The sequence below is a fragment of the Heterocephalus glaber genome, unplaced genomic scaffold (genome assembly GCF_053883595.1).
Source record: "Heterocephalus glaber isolate CG9 unplaced genomic scaffold, H.glaber_assembly_v1.0 deba00000347, whole genome shotgun sequence".
Lineage (NCBI taxonomy): Eukaryota > Metazoa > Chordata > Mammalia > Rodentia > Bathyergidae > Heterocephalus > Heterocephalus glaber.
Window position 1 is genome coordinate 25,040,045 of NW_028258143.1, and position 17,012 is coordinate 25,057,056.

Consider the following 17,012-nt stretch of genomic DNA (forward strand, 5'->3'; position numbering starts at 1 on the left):
AATGTTTCCAGTATCTTTAAAATAAGGTGCAAAGAAGGACAGCAACAACAAGCTTCTCCATACCTCCAATAACATCACGGCTGTAAGCATGGCAATCCACTATGAACTGATCAGGAGCAATCAATTCCTACACCTATATCCACAGCTCTCAAACGAATCACGTTTTCTATTCAGAAGCCTGCTCAATGCTAGCATCTCTCTGTTTGGAGGTCAGTACAGTAACTTGTCACTGCCAGCCAGGACATTAAGCAGTATTCCACAGTCCAGACCCATTGTTACTGTCCTATTTTTGCTTTTTCAGATGTATAATCTTAGAAAAACCGTATGTTTGTCTTACCATTTTCAAACAAGGATTGTTCATAACACATTTTAAGACCCCATTTCCTAACCGAGCAAAGTTTTTCAAAAACCACATGTACTTTCATTAATCTTGTTTGTTCAAAGTATAAAATTCTTATATCTTTAAAAAAGAAATTTAAATTGAAGACTAGTACCTCTGCTTTCTTCTGACAGAAGCACATGATTTGCATCATATTTAAAAACTAGACTTCATGCTTATGAATGTCCATAGAGGTATAAAGTTTAGCACTGGCTAGACCACAAAAGGAAGCATGTTAGCAAATTGAGCAAAGACTTTTCCAAGAACAGAAATAATTTCATAGGTTCTTTGTCAGTCACATAAAATTTAAGCAACATGTAATCCTTTAAAATTGTCCCCAGGCATCCCATTCCTCCAAAACTTCCAATACCCCCATCCCTACCCCACTGTGAAGTCTTGCACCTCACAAAGTATTTTAATGTTCCACATTACTAATGACAGCTGTTTCGGGTTCTGTTCCTGTTGCGGGAAGTCTTGGCACTTTCTTAGCAGGGCTTGGGATATGCTCAGTTGCTGTGTTTGAATGAACAAGTCCTTCTCCCTCATCCAAAGTGTCATCACTTGGATAGGGGTGTTGAGCATAAGTTCTTCTGTGCTTTTCATCCACTCTAACTAGGTACCATGTCCCTTCAAACAGTGAATCTACTGAATTCTGGGGAATATAGTTGACCAAGTGATGAGTGGCCTCTCTGAGCTTCATGCTTTCAGCAAAGACATCAGGTGCCACACAAGTTCTCAAGTCAAGCCGTGATTTCAGATCACATAAACTAGCTGTTATTTTATCAAGAGCAGACCTTGGTATGGCATTTTGCATGACTCTAAGAGAATACAGGGTGGCAGCCCAACCAGAACCATAAGAGAATACTCCAGTCCTCTTTCTTGCCAATTGCTGAGGTGAGTACTGTGCCAAAACAGAAGCAAGGGAACCATATACTGAAGATGTATACATATTTCCATTTTGATTTGATACAAGCAAAGAAGCCTTTGTTTTCCAATTAAAGAGTTCAGAACTGGCCTTCATAAATGCCTTTTCCACGTCTCTGTCAAAGTAAGTATCTTCTAATTTAACATCCCCAAAGGCTTCCAGTCCACTATAGATAGTATTTTTATCTCTGTTCTGGTCATTAAGGAAGTCATTCAGCATCATCCAAGCTAGAGATTTCTGAACCAGTTTACAATGAAGCCAAAAATCATTCAAGGTAAAATCTTTATCATTTCCCTCATTCTGCAGGGGTCTAACGCACTGAGGTAGCACTGTATAGAGAGTTTTCCATCTACTATAGGATATTCAGAGAGCATATCAGGCTTGTAAAAGTCATAGGCATGCTGCATATGTTTTCCACAAAGCCCTTGGTCAAAAATTAAAGGAGCATTTGGCCCAATTAGCAGAGCCACAGCTCGAGCTCCACCAGTAGGTCTAGCATTTCCTGTGGCATATATAGCAATATCTCCTGCAACTACCAGAGCATACCGTCCATTCCAAGAGCTAGACTCAATTCAGTTAACAGCATTGAAGACAGTAGCCATGCCTCCATAGCATGCGTTACTCTTATCTGTTCCTTCTATGTCTGTATTCCCAGATTCCTCGATCAGCTGCATCAAATTACTCTTCACAGACTTTGATTTGTTGATGATTGTCTCTATTCCAACCTCAAGCCACCCAATGCAGTCATAGGAAAGATTATGTCTTTCCATCAGATTCTGAACCACAGTCAGGCAAAGAGAGTTGATGTCCTCTGGATCTGAGCAGAAGCCCATCTTCGCCTGGCCCAAGCCAATGGTATATTTTCCAGCATCAATACCATCATATTTTTCCAACTGCATTTGATCAACATATTGAGAAGGAAAATAGATCTCAAGGGCAACAATTCCCACATCTTTTGGCCAAAAAGCTTCTGCATTCAAAGGAAGTGTCCCAGGGATGGTGAAAGAGCTGCAGGAAGGGCAGGGAAATGCAGTCTCCAGGTCTGTCACTGCTTCCTCCTTCTGGAACCAGACATTACTGGGAAGTGACCAAGGGAAAAGAGCAAGCTTCAAAAAGACAGGGTGCTGAGCCTTCCCTCCCAGGGCAGCATTATAGCCACCGGTCCACCTGACTCCGGGGCCTCCGGGAGCCGGTGGGAGACTAGAAACTTGTTTTTAACCCTGCACATTTTTTTTCTACACATCACTTAAACTGCATTCATCATAGTTTTCTTTATTGTATATTCTTTCTCATTCAGTTATAAAGAATTTCTGGTTTTTATTGATTTTTTCCTTATCTCGTGTATTATTTAGGAAAATACTAGTATCCATTGTTTCTATTGACAAGCCAACTACCAGTTTTATAAATACATATTAGAGGGAATGTTTTTGAGGTTGTTTTATTTTCTCTAGTCACCCATGTAAATATATTTTCTTTTCAGTTTTGTTTTCCATATGTGTACATAATTTCAAGTTTCTTTGTCTTTCTTGCATCAATTTTGAAAATCTTTGATTTGACTGACTTAAAACCATAGTTCTAGAGGAAATAAATTATGGGCAACTTTACTATAAAGTTGGAGTAGGAAGAGTTTGGGAATAAAAAATACTTCTGAGTTACAGATGTGTTAGATCTATTTATTATGTCTTGAATATATTCTAGAACTTTGTGGGTTTTTTACTTTTATTTTCTTAATCCTGTTTTGGTTTGAACACTAATCTTTTAGCTAAGTATTCCTCTCTTTCATGCTTTATTATTTGATGCCCTAACAATTGAGAGATTATTTTCCTTATCTTATTTTTATAGCTTTTAAATATTCATCTGAATTTTTTTATAATTTTGTTATCTGATAAAATTATACTGTTATCTAATTTATTGAAAGAATTACTGACAAATGTTTGAAAGTCATATTCTTATTAGTTTAATAATTGACTTATAGTCTATCTTTTGTCAAATTTGTTTTCTTTTTTTGAATTATATTGTACCATTTTAGATTCTTGGTTGCTGTTAATCAGAGGCAGAACATTGTGAATTAAATGTTTTTGAAATAATTTAAGATATTGGATACTGTAGAAAAAATTTACTTTCAGTAAGCAGCTAAAGTGAGGACAGTTGTTCAAGGTATAATCTGAGAATGAGAACAAAATGTTTTTAGGAAAGATGATCTAGACTTTCCAGGCTGGAATTCAGAACATTTGTCTCTATTTTTGTTTTTCATATACAATCAAAAGCCCTGGTTGAATTGAGCACTGTTATCTGTTTTCATCTAAACTTGTCATTCCTTAGTACCACATTTAGAATCAATAAGATCTAGATACAAAGGAGAAGAAATACTTTCACTGTTTTCAGAATATGCACTTTCATATATAGAAAAGTCCATACAGTCAATGAAAAGAAAGCATAACTTATTTAATGAGTTGCCAGAAAATCAGGCCAATTTTCAAAACATCAGTTGCAGTACTATAATGAGTTTTCCAGGCAAACTGCCACCCTCAAATCTGAAGAGACAGGCAAATCCAGACTTACATCTGTGATCTGGTTACTTGTAGAGAAAGCTCCCTGAGGAATAAACAGGTAGGAAGAGTTAAAATTGTAATTTCAATAAGGAGCTCAAGCCTGAGGGAGTTCTGGCAAGAGAGCTGACCCTCTTGGCAGCTGTATCTTGGGGTGGCCTCACATTTTTGCAGGTGGACTTTACTTCAGGGAGCTCACAAGGTGCTTGGGGAAAAGACCTGAGTGAGGAAATGTTCCTAGAAAGCCAGGGTCAGCCTGGAGGAGATGTGTGCTACTCTGCATTGTGTGGCAGTCTCAGCTCTTGTATCCACCCTGAGGAGGTCTGTGGAGAGGCCCAGTGGCAGGAATCAGAGTCAGAAAGTGATTTTCATCAAACATGTTTATTGAAGGACAAACAAAGAACACTCCAGGGAAGGTTAACTTTTATAAGTAAGGATAGCAACTGCACTTGAGAGTTTTAAGCAGAGAGAATGAACCACGGCAAATGTCAGGAAAGAAAATACATCCTGAAGACAGGACAGTGGGCCTGGCTCAGACATGGCTACTCCAGTGAAGTCCCACATTGACTTTTCTTTAGTTTCCCTAGAATTTGGAGAGTGGTTGGGAGTAATAGTAAATAATGGGGTTTCTTTGTGTAAGTCTGTACCATTACATCATGAGGGAGATCATTTGAACTCATAATGGGATTAGTTGGAACCTGCATGATGTCCAGAGCCCAAGAGAGGACAGTCCTAAACCACAATGCAAATATATGTAAATGAGACCTAACTGGGTCCACAGGGCCATCACAGTTTAACATGGGGATTGTGCTTCAAGACATGATTGTGGAATTAAAATATGTAAGCCTAGATAGCTGAGGGAACTTGCAAGTGGGAATGAAGTGCTCTTCTCAGGAAGCCTAGGAACTGCAAGCACAGGAAATCTAGACATAACCTTAGAATTTTCACTTAGGCCTCTGCTACTGGTTTCCTGGTAGCCAGCTATTCTATCAAATCCTTTGAGGAAGGAGGAAGGCAAGAGTGATCTATATGAAGTAAGATCAGAGCTTCCTCATAACAAAGACCAACATCCCAGGCAGGGAAAGCAGCTCCTGGAGCCATGTCCCACAGTAATGAGAATATGAATTCCTCTCCCTGCACATCCTACTTCACCTAAGCAATGAGAGAACCTACCCATGAAGAAACACTCGAAATGTTCAGAAGCTAAAGACACAGTCTCACCAAAGGATTCAGCTAATCAAAACACAATAGGACACTTCCCCTTGCCCTGTTGCTTACCTCCATACCAACTGAGCTTTATTACAGTAACAGTGGATCATAGTTTAAAGACTTCTGAGGGATTGACTTTTTTCAAGGATTACCAAAAGACACCAAAAGTCCAGAGAGGAAGCAAGATTAAGCACAATGGAAGAATTTTAAGCCTGAAAAAACATGTTATGGAAAGCTATAAAACTCCCAAACCCCAATCAGATTAATATGAAATTTCATAATAAAAACCTGATCTCAACTCATCATGCTGGTTGATAGTTCAAATATTGCAAGGCATCCTAAAGGGAAGACAAAGCACAATATAAAGGGATAAAAGCAAAGATTAGAATCAGACTCATGTATCACATAGACATGTAATTATCTGCTACAGAATTTAAAAATTGCTAGAATTAATGAATTAAGCATTCTAATAGAAAAAGCTAATAAGATGCAAGACCAGATAATCAGAGAGAAATTCTTAGAAGTAATTGAGGAAATACTAGAAATAAAAATCAGTACAGAAATAACAATTTCCTTGATGGCTTAACCAGTAGAGTGGGCATAACAAAGAAAAAAATTAATAAAGTTGGAGACAGATCAATAATATCTTTCCAAACTGAAATACAAGGAAAATTTTAAAAACGGAAATTAAAATAACAAAAGCACACAAGAATTATGGAAAATCTTCAAATGCTATAGCACACATATACTTGGAATTCCAAATAGAGTAAATGGTAAACATTAGAGAAAACATTTGATGTAATGATGGCTAAGACTTTTCCAAAAATTGACACACGTGAAAACACAGGTGCAGGAAATTCAGAGATCAATAGTCAAAGTAAGTACCAAAAAGAGTACACATATTACATAACTCCATTGTTAAAATCAGAGACAAAAAGTGTATTTTTAATTATGGCAGATAGAAGTTTGACTACTTTCAATATTGACTTTATATTTTCCAGTAATTTGGTTATGATATACTTTGATTTGTTTGTTTTCATATTAATTCTGCCCAGAGAACAGTGAACTTATTGGATTTCTTAGTCCTCAAGTTTTCATCAATTTTTTTTTTTTTTTTGTACCAGGGATCAGACTCAGGAACTTGCACTTGCAAGGCACGTGGTGGAACCACTGAACTAAATCCTCGACCCTCATCAAATTTGATACGTGTTGATATCTCCTTAAAATTTTCTTCTTTTTCTTCTCCATTTCCTTCTTTCTCTTTCTTTGTTATTGTCTTCCTTTCTCTTCTCTACTCTCTCTGCTTTTCTTGTTCTCCTTTCTCTGTCTTGATAATAAGAGTTTTGCTGATAAATTCTTAAGTAAAAAACTACAGTGGATGGAACATATTACATCCTTTATCTATAGAGCATAAGTTCCGAGGAACCCTGAAACTTCAGATGAGGTAAAACTCTATATACTCTATACTTTCTCATATACATAAATATATACAAATTATTTATAAATTAGGCACAGATTTTAACAACAATAACTAATGATAAAATATAACAATATACTATAGTAAAAGCCATGTGAATGTGTTCTATCTTGAGTCAAAAAAATTTAGCATTCTTGGATTAGAGTTGACACCAATAACTGAAACTGTACAAAAAGAAACCACACAAAGTGAAATCAGGAATAAAAGGAACTATTATAAATATTAAATCAGTATAGATAAAATGGACAAATGGCTAATTGTGCAGTATCATCCTAACTAATGATTAGTAAACTTTGCGGGAAAAAAAACATGTCAATGTAAGCTAAATTTCATGTGAAAAAATTACAGATGAAGCAAAATTACATAATCTTATAGGTGAATGATAGTCTAAATAAAAATACGAGGGGAAATTAATTAATTGAATTATTATTACTGGGGAGTTAGAGAGCATTTGTCAAGGTCATTTGGAAGTTGTGAAATGACTACCTATTCTCCAGGAGGATATATCCAGCATATCAAAGCAAAAGTAGAACCAAGCAAATGTTGAATAAAGTAGAATGTGACTAAAAGTTTGGATTAGAAAGACATCCCAGATAGAATTTAGGACAATATGAGCAATTTGATAGGCAAACCCATGTAAACTTTAAACTTTATATAATAACTTTATATGATATAAACTTTATATGATATTAACTAGTACAGTAAAATATTACAGAATATTTTGGTATTATTATTTCAATAATAACAATATGTAAAACTGCATTATTTAAATTTATAAATCATAATAGTAAGTAGAAGAAAATTGTCATGTTACTGACATTAGATGTTTAAAACATCTGTGTATGTATCTTAGAGCATTTTCTAATTTCTCACCATACAACTCTCATAATTTTGTAGAGACCTATTTAGCATTCTTCTATATCTTCTGGAGGAGCATATTATTAGTATGTCTACAATAAAATCTCTCAGGGTATTACATTAAGTTCAGTTTACATAGAGTACATTACAGAGGTCCATTTACCTAGAATAATTAAAATAGATACACTTTGGAGTCTCATATCATGCTGAGTTGAAGAGGTTCAATTTACCACATTTTGAAATTTCTATAAACATAGTGTTGTACATAGCTGTAGTGTAAAGATTTACTCTGCTTTGATTTCATGATTTGGAGCATTAGCCAAATTATTTACATGTATATTTATAGAGTCAAACTCCAAAATGATATAAAAGGAGCAGTGTTACAGCATCAGCTATCCTAGTTACTGCTGTAATAATTGGGAAAGGAAAGTAATGGCTGAAGGACATCCTGGGCTGGGGAATCGGAAGGTTACTGTGTAGTTAGAAGGAAAACTGCCAGGGACAAATGACATTCTTGCTGCTCCAAATACACACTTAAGGGAAGACCCAAGAGCAGGATGTATTACAATTTTAAGTCTCACGATTATATGAGCACTAAAAAAACTTGAACACTTTTCCGCATAATGAAATAAGTCATTTTTAAGATATTTGTGTCCTAAATACTCTTAACCTCTTTTGGGTTTGTGTTTGTCTGTGTAGGAGCCACCCAAAGACAATAAAAATCAGGTGCTGTATATTCAGCTTGTCCTTGTATTAACTCATCCCAAATGTGTCAGTCTCTCAAAGGAGTACTACTCTTCCATAATGAAGGCAGTCTTAAGTCATTCATAGGTAAATGGTTGCAACTTGAAACTATAATGCTAAGTGAAATAAATCAGATGAACAAGCTTAAATATTGCATATTTCTCTTATATTAGAAACCTAAAATATAAACAAAGAGCAAAATAAAAGATAGATATAAGAAATAGAAATGTAAATCATTTTTTAAAACAAAAACCAAGAGTTGGATGGGAGGAGTAAACAAAAAAAATTAAGATGTGTTGTGTACATGTATCAACATCCCATGAGGAGTTTAATCATTATATATTGCAATCATGTACTAAAAATGCAGATGCATTAAAATATTGTATACAATTTTAAAGAGATGTTTATTGTGAGATAGTTTCTGAAGGACAAGGTTGCAGAGGGCAGAGAAGGTGTGAAGCTTTGAACCAGAACCAGCCAGGCATTAGGAAAGGACAGAGACTGAAGGAGGGTTGAGCACAGGAACTGAGACCAAGGAATGACTCAGCCTTTGTAGGGATGGCGGTGAGTGTCCCATGCCTAGTGGAAATGGTCTGGCTCTGGTACATTTGCCAAACTCAGCCTGGCTAGTGGTTGTCCTGATGATGTGAGGCTGCAATGTGAAAAGATGACAAGCTCAAAAGTCATCAGGGGAGGCTGTCCATCAGCTCTGCTCCTCAGAGATGGTGCTCTTGAGAGAAGACCTAGGCAGATAACTCCATGGCCACCATGTGGATTTCCTTCACTCCCTCATATCCTTGTGAGGGGATATTGACATTGTACTGTCAATCACACATCAATCATGAAAATAAATCTCCATCAATATCTGGGCTTTCCTACCTCTTTCATAAAATTCATAGGTATAGAGAGAGTGCAAAGGAATAGAAAAGAGCTACTGTGAAAACAAATGAAACATTTGGAGGAGCTTCAGCTATCACCGATCATTCCATGTCTGAGACTAAGACCATAGATAAAAAGTCAGATAAAACAAAAAAAAAGCTCTCTCTCCTTCATAACCATCCTGCAATTCTGTCCATAAGCCTCTGCTATCAAATTTGCTTCTGCTTTTTATCTGTAACCATGGACACAACCCAAGTTGTGTTTCTGACACATACATGCAAACAGTCCTAGCAAAGCACTGTTCCACAGGAGATTAAATACGTAATTTTCTCTAATTTACTGAGAAAAGTGCTAGAGAATATATTGGGAAAAATACCTCTGCATGATGTGACATGATGTGATACTTCAGTAAAGAGTAAGTGTAGATTAAGTAGCCGATCACTGATTTCTCCTCTTACTTCCTCTGATGTATAAACTTCTCACATGCTTTTTTCTTTCAGTGTGCCCCAGGAATATCAAAGTTAGCATTTCTAAACTTAGAATTTTATTTCCTTTACTCCTTCCCTCATGTTTATTTACTCCTTCCTCATATTTACTCCTTCCCTCCTTCCCAATTCTCCTTAATTAATTAAATGATATTATCCATACAATTGCTCAAGCCAGAATCTTATGATTTACTGGTGATTCCAGCATTCACTTCTCAAAAACTAATCCAACATTAATTCCAAATATCCTGACACTCATTTCTTTACATAATCTCCAAAACCACATCTCTAGTCCTTGCCTCCTTTTGGATCTCATTGCATACTATTTGCCTTCTTCAATATTTTTCTCCTACAAACTTTTTCTGTGAACCAAACATACCTATTACCACCACATTGATTTTCTGCTGCTCCAATGCTTCATCTTAGCTCTTTTGATGGCCAGCCCTTTGTGTCTTTAGTCTGAACTCTGATCTCAAGTACTATGTCCTTATGAACATCTTCCCCAACCTTTCTAAAATGATTCTCCCTTTACACAATTTGTAATATATCACCAGATATCTGGCATTTCAAAAAACTATCTAGAATTAGTGTAGTTAGGTATTTATCTTTGTCTACTTTCTACTCTAAAATGCATAATCCATATAGACAAGGATCTTGCTTTTTTGGCCATTGCTGGATGCCGATTTGTAAACAGAGCCTAGATCACAAGGAAACACTCAATTTCAGTTTACTGAGTAAATCAGTGGTACAATAAATGAAAAAAATCAATAATTATGCCTGGAAGCTGTCTCAAATTCTGTAAGGCAGGGGTATTAAAAGCACTGTTGATTTGGTGTTTCTGTGCCCTTAGGTATGGACAGATTGTACTGTAGGATAGCAACAAATACTAGTAGGTAAGAAATAATTTGCAGTGTTTGCACTTGATGAAGACTGAGCTATGTGAAAGATCCAGATATTAGAACAATACTCAAAGTTGCCACATCACCAGCCCATCTTCTAAATTCAAACTGGAGACATGTTACTCTTCACCAAGAAATATGGAAGCTAGAGAAAAGGACCTGGTCTTTACTGCTGGGTTTGGGCAAGATTTAAGGCCAACTTTACTTGACTAATGAATATATAGTCCCCATCTTATAGTACAGATATTTTGGTTGAAAAATTATCATTGTACCGTCCCAAAACATTTCTTGTCTCACAGGTAGGAGATTCATTGGTCATTTTGTTGGTAGCATACTGGAAGGAGATTTAGGGTTCTAGAGTTTGAGAAATTTGTTCTCTGCATCCTCAGAACATATATACTGAGAGGAAATGTATTGATTAGGTTGGTTTCCATTTCTCAGGGCAATGCTGATAACCAGACATCTCTCCAGGAATAATAACAATGTCCTGTTCATCTCCTGAGATTCAGCCCTTTAGTCCTGTGTTTCCAAGGCCATGTCATAATTTCTATGCTGCCAAAGCTGAACACAAGGGCACCTGCAGCTCAGCCAGATCATTAAACCCACAACAAGCTATATCCTTAGAAGGAATATGGTAGTGAACTTCAGAATCTTCTGGTCTAACTTAGCTTGCCAAGAATAGTCCCAGTTCCTGTCTGATATATTCCAGTTATTTATTAATAGTATGACTAAAGTATCTCAAAAGTACCTGTTTGAATGATGATTACATGGACTCCCTAAGAATAACTCAAATGCAGTATATTTCTATTTTGGAGGATGCACTTAGATACTGGACTAAGGCAACTAAGTTTTTAAAAGAATGCATTAGTTATTAATACAGGTATGTATATTCAGATGTTAATATATAGGCTCCAACAAATTATTTAAACATTTATTAAATTATAAATCACTTAAATTCTGGCCATATAATCCAAAAACCATGGAAGATGATGTCTATGTTACAGTAATGTTTTCATCACCTTCATTAACCACATTAGAAATGGTTGTAATAGAGTACTCCCAGCTTAGATGAAGGGGCTTCTGAGCTGCCTTCCCACAGCTCCCAGCCCAGAAGAAGGGGCTTTGAGGCTTCTGTCCATCCCACCACTCCTGGCCCAGAGGAAGGGTCTTCTAAGCCTCTGTCCCAAAGCTGCCAGCTCAGAGGAGGTGAGCTGCAGGGGTGCCAACAACACCCCCCATCACCTGCTTGAAGGGAGAAGACACATAAATAAGTCTCAAAACCAGACTTCCAGATCAGCTAGAGTAAACCCAAAGGGAAATGAGATGGAACAGTATGATACTCAACCACCTGGACCCCCTGAACTGGCAACAAAAGAGAATCTGGAAAAATTGAAATCAGAAATAATTTCTCAGATAACAGCAGAGATTGTGCTCATAGTGCAACACATGATTAATAAATCTATAGAGGAGCTGAGGAACATGTTGGAACCCCCAAACAGGAAACAAATGGAATCCATAAAACTGAAGCAAACAGATTTCCAGGAGAACAAAAACTCCACTGAAAGTCTACACAGCACAATGAGCCAATGTGAGGACAGAATTTCAGATATAGAAGATAAGATTGCAATTAATGACTAGGAAAAGAAAAATTACTTCAAAATTGTAAGGGAACATGAGAAATCAATGCAGCAGCTGCTATATGATGCAAAGAAGAATAACATAAGACTGATTGGAGACAAAGAAGAAACAGGAGAGAATGCAGACAACACAAAAAAACTATTCACAGAAGTAATAGCAGAAAACTTTCCAAGCAGGGGAAAAGAACTTGACATACAGATAAGTGAGGCATATAGGAATCCAAATAGCTTTGATCAAAAAAAAATCTACACATAGGCATATAATTGTTAAGATTCCAGAAACTCAACAGTAGAACAAAGTTCTACAAGCAGTTAGAGAAAAAGGAACAAATCACGAACAAAGTAAAGCCCATCGATGTTACAGAAGACTTCTCAACACAAACCTTCAAGGCAAGAAGAGCCTGAAGAGACATATTTCAAGCCCTAAAGGAAAATAACATCCAACCCACATTTATGTACCCTGCAAAACTATCTTTCAAAATTAATGGAGACAAAAGACGGTTTCATGACAAAGAGCACCTTAGGAAATTCATGAATAAAAAACCAGCACTCCAGAAAATTTTAGACAGTACCCTAGGAACAGACAAGGAGGGACACAACCCCAGAAAGCAAAGCAGAATGAACCCATCTGGTGCAACAAGAAATTAAATGTAAAGGGAGAGAACCCAACAAAAAGAAAGTCATGACAATGATAAGTCAATATGTTTCAGTTATAGCCATCAATGTTATTGGTCTCAACTCACCAATCAAAAGAAATATACTGGCAGAATGGGTCAAGAAGCAAAATCCAACAATATGCTGCATACAAGAAACACACTTAATTCAAAAAGAAACTCATAGACTGAAAGTTAAAGGGTAGAAAACAATACTCCATGCAATGGGAACATGAAAAAAAGCAGGAGTAGCTATCCTCTTTGCAAATGATGTAGATTTCAAACAAACACTGATTATGAGATACAAAGAAGGACACTACATCCTTGTAAAGGAAACAATCCAACAGGAAGAGATGATAATCATAAATATCTATGCACCAAACACTAATGGGCCCAACTATATAAAAAAATTAACAGATATGAAAAGTCATATATACACTAATACAATTTTAGTGGGGGACCTCAATATCCCACTGTCACAAATAGATAGATCAACTAGTCTAAAAATAAGTCATGAAATACTAGAACTCAATTGAACTCTTGAACAAATGAAATTAAGAGATGTTTACAGAGTGTTCCACCCCACAAAATCAGAATACACATTCATCTCAGCTGCACAAGGGTCATTCTCCAAAATAGACGACATACTCACTGATAGAACATGTTCAAGTAAGTGCAAAGGAATTAAAGTCATCCCCTGTATGCTATCAGACCATAGTGTGATGAAATTGGAGATCCATAGCAAAAGAAACTCAAAAAATTTCATAAACACGTGGAAACTGAACAACACACTTTTGAATAACCAATGGGTCACAGAGAAAATTAATGAAAAAATCAGACAATTCCTTCAATTAATTGTCATGACAATACAACATATCGGAATCTATGCGACACAATGAAACCAATCTTGCAAGGGAAACACATAGCAGTGAATATGCATATTAGGAAAACAGAAAGAGCCCAATTAAATAACCTGATGATGAACCTCAAGCTTTTAGAAAAAGAAGAGCAGGTAAAACCCAAAGCTCACAAAAGGGAGGAAATTATAAAAATCAGGGCAGAAATCAATGAAATGGAGACTAAGAGAATGATACAAAAAATCAATGAAGCCAAGAGTTGGTTCTTCTATAGAATCAACAAAATTGACAAACCCTTAGCCAATCTTATCAGAAAAAGGAAAGAAAAGGCCCAAATCCATGCTGTTAGGAATGAAAAGGGTGAAATTACAACAGACCCAGCAGAAATCCAGAGGATCATCAATACCTACTTCCAGAACCTATACGCCAATAAGATGGAAAACACAGAAGAAATGGACAGACTCCTAGATACATATGAATTACCAAAGTTGAAAGAAGAAGACCTAAAAATTCCAAACAACCCAATATCAACCAATGAAATTGTAAACTTAATTTAAAACTTATCAACTAAGAAAAGCCCAGGCCCTGATGGCTTCATTGCTGAAGTCGATAGGACATTAGGAGTGGAACGACTGCCACTGCTGTTTAAACTCTTCAATGAAATTGAAAGGGAAGAAATACTCTAAATTCATTCCTGGAATCAAGCATCACCTTGATCCCCAAAGCAGAGAAAGACCCAACTGAAAAAGAGAACTATAGGCCAATCTCACTAATGATCATAGATGCAAAAAACCTTAATAAGATACTGGCAAATAGAATACAGAAGATCATTAAGATCATACACCCTGATCAAGTGGGATTCATCCCAGGGATACAGGGATGGTTCATCATACGTAAATCCATCAATGTAATACACTATATCAATAGAGCCAAGGACAAAAACCATATGATTATCTCCATAGATGCAGAAAAAGCATTTGACAAAATCCAACATATATTTCTGACAAAAACCTTGCAAAAAATTGGAATAGATGGTCTCTACCTCAAACTGATAAAAGCCATCTATGAAAAACCAGCAGTCAGTGTCATACTAAATGGTCCAAAACTGAAATCTGACACTCTAAATTCAGGAAGAAGACAAGGATATCCACTATCACCACTGTTGTTCAATATAGTTTTGTAAACATTAGCCATGGCAATTAGACAAGAGAAAGAAATAAAAGGAATAAAGATAGGTAATGAAGAAGTCAAATTGTCATTATTTGCAGATGACATGATACTCTATATAGAAGACCCCAAGAACTCCACCAAAAGTCTTCTAGACTTAATAACCAAATTCAGTCAAGTAGCTGGTTACAAGGTCAACACGCAAAAATCAATAGCTTTCCTCTACATGAACGACAGACTCACTGACAGAGAAATAGGGCAAATAGTTCCTTTCACAGTAGCATCCAAACCTGAAATACCTAGGAATCAACCTAACAAAAGAAATCAAAGACCTTTTCTCTGAAAACTATGGCCCTCTGAAAAGAGAGATTGAGGATGATATCAGAAAATGGACAGACATCCCCTGCTCCTGGGTAGGAAGGATTAATATAGTGAAAATGGCCATACTTCCAAAACTGCTGTATAGATTCAATGCAATTCCAAATGAGATTGCAGAAGCATACTACATGGACCTTGAGAGAACAATCCAAACATTCATTTGGAACAAGAAGAGACTCAGATTAGCAAAAGCAATTCTAGGTAACGGAGACATGGCAGGGGGTATCACATTTCCCAACTTGCAACTATACTTCAAAGCTACTGTGATAAAAACAGCATGGCACTGGCAAAGAAACAGACCTGAGGACCAGTGGAACAGATTAGAAGATGCCAAAATTACACCAGACACACTCAGCTATCTCATCTTTGATAAAGGAGCGCCAAAGACCCTCACTGGAGGAAAGATAGCCTCTTTAATAAATGGTGCTGAAAAAATTGGGTTTCAACTTGGCAAAGCTTAAAACTAGACCTATATCTCTCACCATGTACTAAACTAAAATCTAAATGGATTAAAGGTCTAAATATTAAAAGAGAAACTTTAAATTGGCTGGAGCAGAGGTTAGGCAGAACTCTTGAAGACATTGATCTAGGAAAAGATTTTATGAACAAAACCTCAGTTGCCCATGAACTAGAGCAAATAATCAACAAGTGGGATCTCTTCCCATTAAAAAGCTTCTGCACTGCAAGAGACACCACTTAACACTGCACAGAGACAACCCACAATTTGGGAAAAAATCTTCACCTTCTGTTCCTCAGACAAAAGCCTACTATCTCGAATCTATAAAGAACTTAAAAATATCAGAACTCCCAAATCTAAAGACCCAGTCTGAAAATGGGCATCTGAAATGAACACACAATTCTCATACAAAGAAGTAGAAATAGTGAATAAATACATGAAAAAATGTTCAGCATCACTGGTCATTTGAGAGATGCAAATGAAAACAATGCTGAGATTCCACCTCACCCCAGAAAGAATGGCTGCTATCATGAAATCAATCAATAACAAATGCTGGTGGGGTTGTGTGGAAAGAGGAACCCTGTTCCACTTCTGATGGGAATGTAGACTGGTACAACTACCATGGAAATCAGGATGGAGATACCTCAAAAATGTAGGACTGGAAGTCCCATTTGACCCAGCTATTCCCCTGCTTGGTATCTTCCCCAAAGAATTAAAAGAATCAGACCACAATGATATTTGTGCACCCATGTTCATAGCAGCACAATTTGTAAAAGCTAAAACTTGGAAAGAGCCCAAATGCCCATCAACTGGAGACTGGATAAGGAATATGTGTTTTTTTAAAAAATAAAATGGAGTACTACTTAGCCATAAAAAATCAGAAATTAGAGACATTTATAGCTAAATGGATGCACATTGAGGTGCTATTCTTAAGTGAAATAAATAGGACACGCATGCATAAATACTGAATAGTTTCTCTAGTGTGAGAAACTGAAAGTGTAATTGAGGACTCAAAGGTATAATAGATTATGTGAAATAGGAAGAAAAGGGGCAAAGGGGAAGGGGAAGTTGGAGGGGTAGGGGAAAGGAAAGAAAGGAATGGAATTAATATGAGAAAATGGAAAAATGGAAACAAAGCCTTTGTAAATAGGGAGGGATGGAGGGGTTAAAGGGAGGGCTCGGCAAGGGTGAAAAATAAGAACCAAGAGAGATTATGTAAAGGTGCAAATTTCCAATGATGAATGTCATTATATTGTATACCTAAAATGGACCAATGATTAGAATGAATAATCAATAATGTAAACTAGGAAGAAAAGGCCCAAAGGGGTAGGGATAGTGGAAGGGGCAGGGTAAGGAAAGAAGGAAAAGGAAAAATGATGAGAAATGGAAAAAATGGAAACAAAGTCTTTGTAAATAGGGAAGGGTGGAAGAGGTGAAGGGAGGGTTAGGAATGGGGAAA

At 36.6% G+C, this 17,012-nt stretch overlaps 1 pseudogene; it reads right to left on the reverse strand.

The window, feature by feature from the left end:
• Positions 1 to 222: 222 nt before the first annotated feature.
• Positions 223 to 17,012, reverse strand: part of LOC101698665 (hydroxymethylglutaryl-CoA synthase, cytoplasmic pseudogene) — a 104,471-nt pseudogene continuing 87,681 nt past the window's right edge.